The sequence below is a fragment of the Frankliniella occidentalis genome, unplaced genomic scaffold (assembly GCF_000697945.3).
Source record: "Frankliniella occidentalis isolate FOCC.00 unplaced genomic scaffold, Focc_3.1 Scaffold17, whole genome shotgun sequence".
In the NCBI taxonomy this organism is placed as follows: domain Eukaryota; kingdom Metazoa; phylum Arthropoda; class Insecta; order Thysanoptera; family Thripidae; genus Frankliniella; species Frankliniella occidentalis.
This window is the reverse complement of record NW_026267147.1, coordinates 990,073-996,203: the sequence shown is the minus strand read 5'-3', so window position 1 is coordinate 996,203 and position 6,131 is coordinate 990,073. Positions and strand designations below refer to the sequence as shown.

Genomic DNA, 6,131 nt, shown 5'->3' with positions numbered 1-6,131 from the left:
CCTGTAAGGTATGCAGTCCCGTTGCACAGGCGTGCAGCGCGGGGCTGTCTACCCACCCGGGCGCTATGGACATCCTGTAAGGTATGCAGTCCCGTTGCACAGGCGTGCAGCGCGGGGCTGTCTACCCACCCGGGCGCTATGGACATCCTGTAAGGTATGCAGTTCCGTTGCACAGGCGTGCAGCGCGGGGCTGTCCACCCACCCGGGCGCTATGGACAGCCTGTTAGGTATGCAGTCCCGTTGCACATGCTTGCAGCGCGGGGCTGCCCGCCCAGATGCTACAGACTTTGCTACAGAGAGTCCCAGGAGATGGGTGAGTTTGAAAAAATAAAAAAGTTGTCGAATAAGTTCCTTCTTGTCCCCACGTAGAGGATTGATTGTGATTTATAAATTCTCATTTTGGCGAGTAATAACAAACTACACATTAAAATCTTGTGAACTTTTTTTTTTTCATAGTTACTGAGTTCTGTTAACATGCTCGGCTTACGCATTTTTTAATACGCCAGTATGCACAAAGTTCTTCATACTGGCGCATTAAAAAATGCGTCAGCCGAGCATGTTTACAGAACTCCTCAGTAACTATGAAAAAAAAATGTTCATAAGCTTTTAGTGTGTAGGCAGTTATTATTTTGCATTTCACGCCTTTGACTCGAATTCTCAACCAAGGAGTATTGGGAGAAAATTAATCGTGGGGGAGGAGGCCCTTTTAAGTGGCTTGTCTTTGACTAGTCTCTGACTAGTCTTTGACTAGTCTTTGGCTAGGTCCGGAGCTTCCGAGCGGATACGTGCCTCGGGCGGGGCCCGGCCGGCCCACGGGTGGGCGGTCGGGTTGGGCTCCCCGGAAAAGACCCTGAGAGCAAAGTAATCTTATTATGTGTCTAGGCTGGTGGTCCCGGAGGCCCCGGTCCCGCGGTGGAGCCACACGGCTCCGCCTCGCCCGCGGACCACGGGTGAGCGGGGTGCGGGAAGACTCCGGCGTGAGTGCGGGAGAGGATCGTCAGCGAGTATGAGCGACCCCCCGTGTCGGCCGGGTGAGGGGAGCTGGTGTTCTCCCTTTGCCTGAAATTTCTTTTTAAAAATAATTTCACGGGGGCTGTAAGTGTGCGAGCGCAACCGATGCCAATTTTCGTGACCACACGGTAAAACCAAATATTTGACTTTTGGAGGACGATGGAAAAACATCAACATACAACTGCATGACGGCTGCGTTGAACGGGGCAAGACTACACCTCTGCCTGGCAGCACCTGCACCCACCACCAGGTAAATGTTGTTTTACAGTTTGAATGAGCGAAAGATTTACAAAGCGCATCCTAAGTTTGGCCGTGCCCATACCACGCCGCAGACAGCTAGGCGTCCTAGACGTCTCGTCCTGTCCAGCCGTTGCCCCCCCCCCCCCCCAGTAGAGGCTGCCTCGCTGCTCCTCGCCTCGCCCATAGCCTTACGCCCGTCCGCCCACCGCGCCCCGCCCCGCCCGCCGTCACCCATAGCGTTGCGTGGTGCAGCGTTGCCGTGCGCTGCTGGGCCATAAAACGCCTCGCGCCCGTGAGGTAGACCGAGCCCGGGACCGCGCCCGCGCCTCGTCCAGCACAACCGTTCTGATATGGAAACGACCGGCAAGAAGGCGCTTCGCGAAAGGTAGGAGAGCGCGTATTGGCGACTGTTCCCATGTTTATGATAAAGCCTGATGCACGATATGGCGACAGCGCCCCGTTGCACCACGCACCACGAAAGATTCTCTTTTCGTCTTTCAATAAAGAAGTGAGAAAGAGTCCTTCCCCCCCAAATATTTTTTTCTCCCTCCGAAAAAGATGCATTTTTTCTTCTCCGTCACGACACGGCAGGCCGCGTTTTTGGGGCGATCGCGCAGCATCCTCGCCGAGGACGGCACGAGCGGGCTCATTCATTCCTGCTGTCGACACGGCTACAGCGAGCGAGGGGATTGCGAAAAATGTGACCCGGCGCACCGACACCAGCCGTTGATTTTCTTCATCCCTTGCAGAACTCACTCTTAATTGGGTACAAAAAATAGGTTCTAACTATTTGGCAGATAAACACAAACTTTTATCCAAACTGTAGTTCTCAAGCTACAAAGCTTTGTACTTCACTAGGTGAAATATTTGTAGGTTTGATGGTAAAATTTTGAGCTGTCTTGTCAATTTATTAATGCAGTGTACAAGGTGACAAAAGTTGTTTGAAGCTTAAACTATTTCTTTTCTATTTAACTGCGCGTCGATGTTGCTGCGGAGGGGCGCGCGGTGCTGCGATGCGAGCAGCCCCTTGCCTTCAGCCAGCCAGGTGCTCGTTTAGAGACGGCCCCTTCGTCAGGTCTGCTCCCGCACGACACCGCGCTCCTCTCCTGGGCTTCGTCCGAATACTGAATGACTTGGCGATTCGGATTCAAGGAGAAGGGGGTCGGGGGAGAAAAAGTAATGTAAAAAGAGCAGCGTAGTATTTAAAACACACCGCACCGTTGCCGGCGTGCAAACACTGTACTCTGTCGTCTGTTGTTGTCTTAGGCCTCACCGCTCGGGAACACTGCTCTAATCGAGCAGCATCTGCCTCCTTGAATTAACACAAGGCATTGCTCTGTCATCAGCACGATGCAAGCGCCTGCGAGCACTATGGTTTACTCTTATAACACAGGCACATAAGAGTCAAGGTGGCGTAATCCCTTTTTTTCTAGTTGCTTTTCACCCTTATTTCAATTTCAACCTATTGTTGCTGCAGCCAAGACTGTGCACATGAAAGAAAATTTGCAATTTTCTTTCTTTGCTATGCCATATTGACTCTTCCCACCTAGTTTTTGAGGCAGGACCAAAACTACGAAGATTGTTTTCTAATGAAATTCGCGCCCGCCGCTGTCGGTCGAGGGGAAAAGGGAAAAGAGGGGGGGGGGGGTGAGGGGGCGCAAACCGGTCGGGCCAGTCCGTTCAATGTCACCGGAGCGGCGGCGGGTACACGGACCCCCAGCATCTCTCCGCTCACACGGTAAGAACTAAAATTAGCCTAGGCGTACGTCAAGCCGCGCCGCGCCAGGCCTATGGCCAGGCCGCCGCAGTACCAGTGTCAATAGCGAGGCGAACAAAGTACACCGCGATAACGTCCTCCCATATCGCGGCCACCCACGGGCCTCGGAAAGTAATTTCATCCGTGTGTTGGTCACACTTGCGTGCACAGAGACACTTTTCATGTTTGCTCTCTCATCACAGAGAAATAATGAACGTAGCGGAAAATTTGGTAATATTATACTATGACATCTGTTAAAGTTACGAACTAAAGCCCGTAAAATGACGACATATACTATAGTATTCCTCACAGGCTTGTGTACGGGTGAATGAGACACGTGCCGTAAAGGTGGTTGTTTTCCATTTCGTCCGTCTTTAATTAGCACCCCGCCCGCCCTCGCGCTCCTTTAAGTATTTCGGGGTTGTTTTTTTGCGCCCGCATTAAAAATAGCACCCACGTGGCAGTTCATTGCAATACGCCTTGCCGTCATGCATCTGCCTTTAGTGAGTAGAAGAGATAGAAATAATGAAAGCCTTAGGGGTTTATCTCGCCGGGGTAAAACGTAACAACAACTCTAATATGAAAGAAGAAGAGAAAATAAGAAGAGCGGGAAGAAGAAATGGAACGGGTTGGCCGCACGTACGCGCGTACGGTAGACACGTATGTCGTATCTCTCTGCGCAAATGGAACGCGACGTCTGGTATGCAGCCCCCATCTTATTGCCGATAGGTGCTGCGAGCTGGACGTGTCTCGGTGCAGTGCGAGGCGTGGTGGGGCGTGGCGGCGGGTGGATGTGTAGGTGGGACGAGGTGCGCGTCTCTCTCTCTCTCTCTCTCTCTCTCTCTCTCTCTCTCTCTCTCTCTGCTCTGCTCTGCTCTGCTCTGCTCTGCTCTGCATTGTGCCCGCCGTGCCCGGGCTTGTACGCGGCGCGCTGGTGCACTGCCAATGTCATGCATCATACGCAGTACAGAGTACAGTGCGTCAGGTGGCCGATGCGTACGCGCGTGCACACTGTTATAACAGTGGCGTAAAACTTTAAATATTGTCTGTAATCCGTAACCCAACCTTAACCTTGAGGGCGGCGGGCGCGGTGCTCGGCGCGGTGGCGTGGGCCCGGCGGGAAGCTCGTGCGGTGGTTTAGGTTCCGCCACCCATTCCTTCGCGCCCCCGCTCCCCGTGTAAACACGACAGCCGAGACGGATCCCTGTTTTAGGACGGACAGTACTCGGCCGTTGTGGCCCTCGCCGTAGGTTCGTGCCCTCCGGTGCCCTCCGGTGCCCTCCGGTCCTTGGTGTGGTCGCGGCGGTCGCGCGTGCTTCCTGTACCCAGACTGTCAAACCACGACATGTTCAAATTTATTCAATATGCTCTGGAAACACAAGTGTGTGAATCGCGCCCCTCGTTGAGACAGACCCTTCCCATTTAGTGTGCTCATTGTATTACTCCGAATGCAATGGGGGTCTGTAAAAGAAAGGAAGCATAGTCGAGCTGTCGAGGATCGAGATCAAATCTCCAGCAGAAAATCTTAAAAAGTCAGTTCTCTGATAGGCCATACTTATTGATTTGGCCAAAGCGGCTAAGGTGTTTTAATCCGTTCTTTTCTGTGTGCGTGTGCAAGCGGTAGAAAAAATAACGGCTTAGAACACCCACCGCTTTTAAAGGTTACTTCTACTGAATTTCTTGTCTTTTTGGAGTAAAATAAATGAAATTTAATGAGACAAAAGATAAAACCTCCAATTAAAATTTACAGAATATGCCTTTGGATTTGGTGCAGTGCCGCGGTCGGCCGCAAACGTGTGTAAAGCCTTGGTCCTATTTCTGTCCGTGAGTGACGGATCAGCCGGCCGCCGGCGATAATTAATTTGGGGAAACAACAGCTGTGTTTTCGTTGCGCGGCCAACAGTTTTTTTTTCTAATAATCGCGGGAGCGTGTGTGTGAGGGAAGGAGAGGGGTAGGGGCAGTTAGCGATGATATTTTGCTAGTTCTTCAAGAGGTGCACCCGCCACCTCGGGCAGGCCGCGTACACTGATAAATAAAGTGCGCAACTGGCATACACATCGTAGTGTTCATTGTTCAACTCTATCGTGGACATTCCGAGGTGTTGGACGGGAAATTTGAATACTTAAAAGTGTTCAACAGGAAATTTGGACACTTTAAAGTGTCCAAACCCTAATGGCAAACCCCAGAGTTGCACAGTTTTAAGTGTGCAACTTTAGTGAGTGTTAAACACTTTTTGGTATTCAAATATCCAGTCAAATATTTAAAAGTGTGCAACATGGTGTTGAGCACCTGCAAGTGCACGCTAGTTACACACTTTATCTATCAGTGTAAACAGTTAATACACTGAAAGTGCAGGAGTCACGTGCGTCGCTCTTGCGAGAGCGACGCATTGCTCACAATTTTGTTTTTCTTGGGAGAGCGTCGGTTGCTCTCGTTCATATCTGAGCGACGATCCAAAGTCATCACCCATATTTAGCGACATTCCATAATCAATACTTAAGTGGAGCGAAAATGAACGAAAATTGCTCTTATTTGGTTTCTCTTTTTAGATATAAGATACATAGCTCCAAACGCAAATTCCAGTGCAAGAATAGACCGCAATCCGTAAACATTCACTTCTTTAGACGTCAAACCTGCTCACCGGTGTTTTAGTGGATGGTTTTTGGTCTCCTATTTGCCGTGGCACTTTGGCCACGCTCCTTTATCTCTCGCGTGGGCTGATTGTCATCCAGACGCGCCACCGCGCGTTCGAGTGGTGGACAATGGTAAATGGGTTAAAAGGAAATGGGGAAATTGTTCCGTGAAACGAGCTGGGAGAGGCAGGGGGCTAGGGGTGCCACCGCATTGCACTGACGACAGCCGTGCCAGGCGCCTCAGGAACGCCTCAGCAGGTCCTTGGCTTCCCCGCCCCATTCCCTCTCTGCACCTCCACAGCTTTTCTCCCTCTTCCATTTTCCCCGCCTTCCATTCGCCTTCAGCATACTATCACGCCCCACACCTCCTTTCCTCCTGCCGACCCCGCTCGTCCTCATGGATTTTCCCACGATGGGGCCTCTTGTCTCATTGCATTGCACCCCCGCTCCCGTCCCCAAATTACCCATTTATAATTTTTTGGCAAAGGGG

At 51.4% G+C, this 6,131-nt stretch overlaps 1 protein-coding gene across 3 annotated transcripts in view; it reads right to left on the bottom strand.

The window, feature by feature from the left end:
* The window catches only part of LOC113214931 (cAMP-dependent protein kinase catalytic subunit 3), a 43,711-nt gene that overhangs the window by 6,967 nt on the left and 30,613 nt on the right, over positions 1-6,131 (bottom strand). The window lies entirely within an intron of this gene.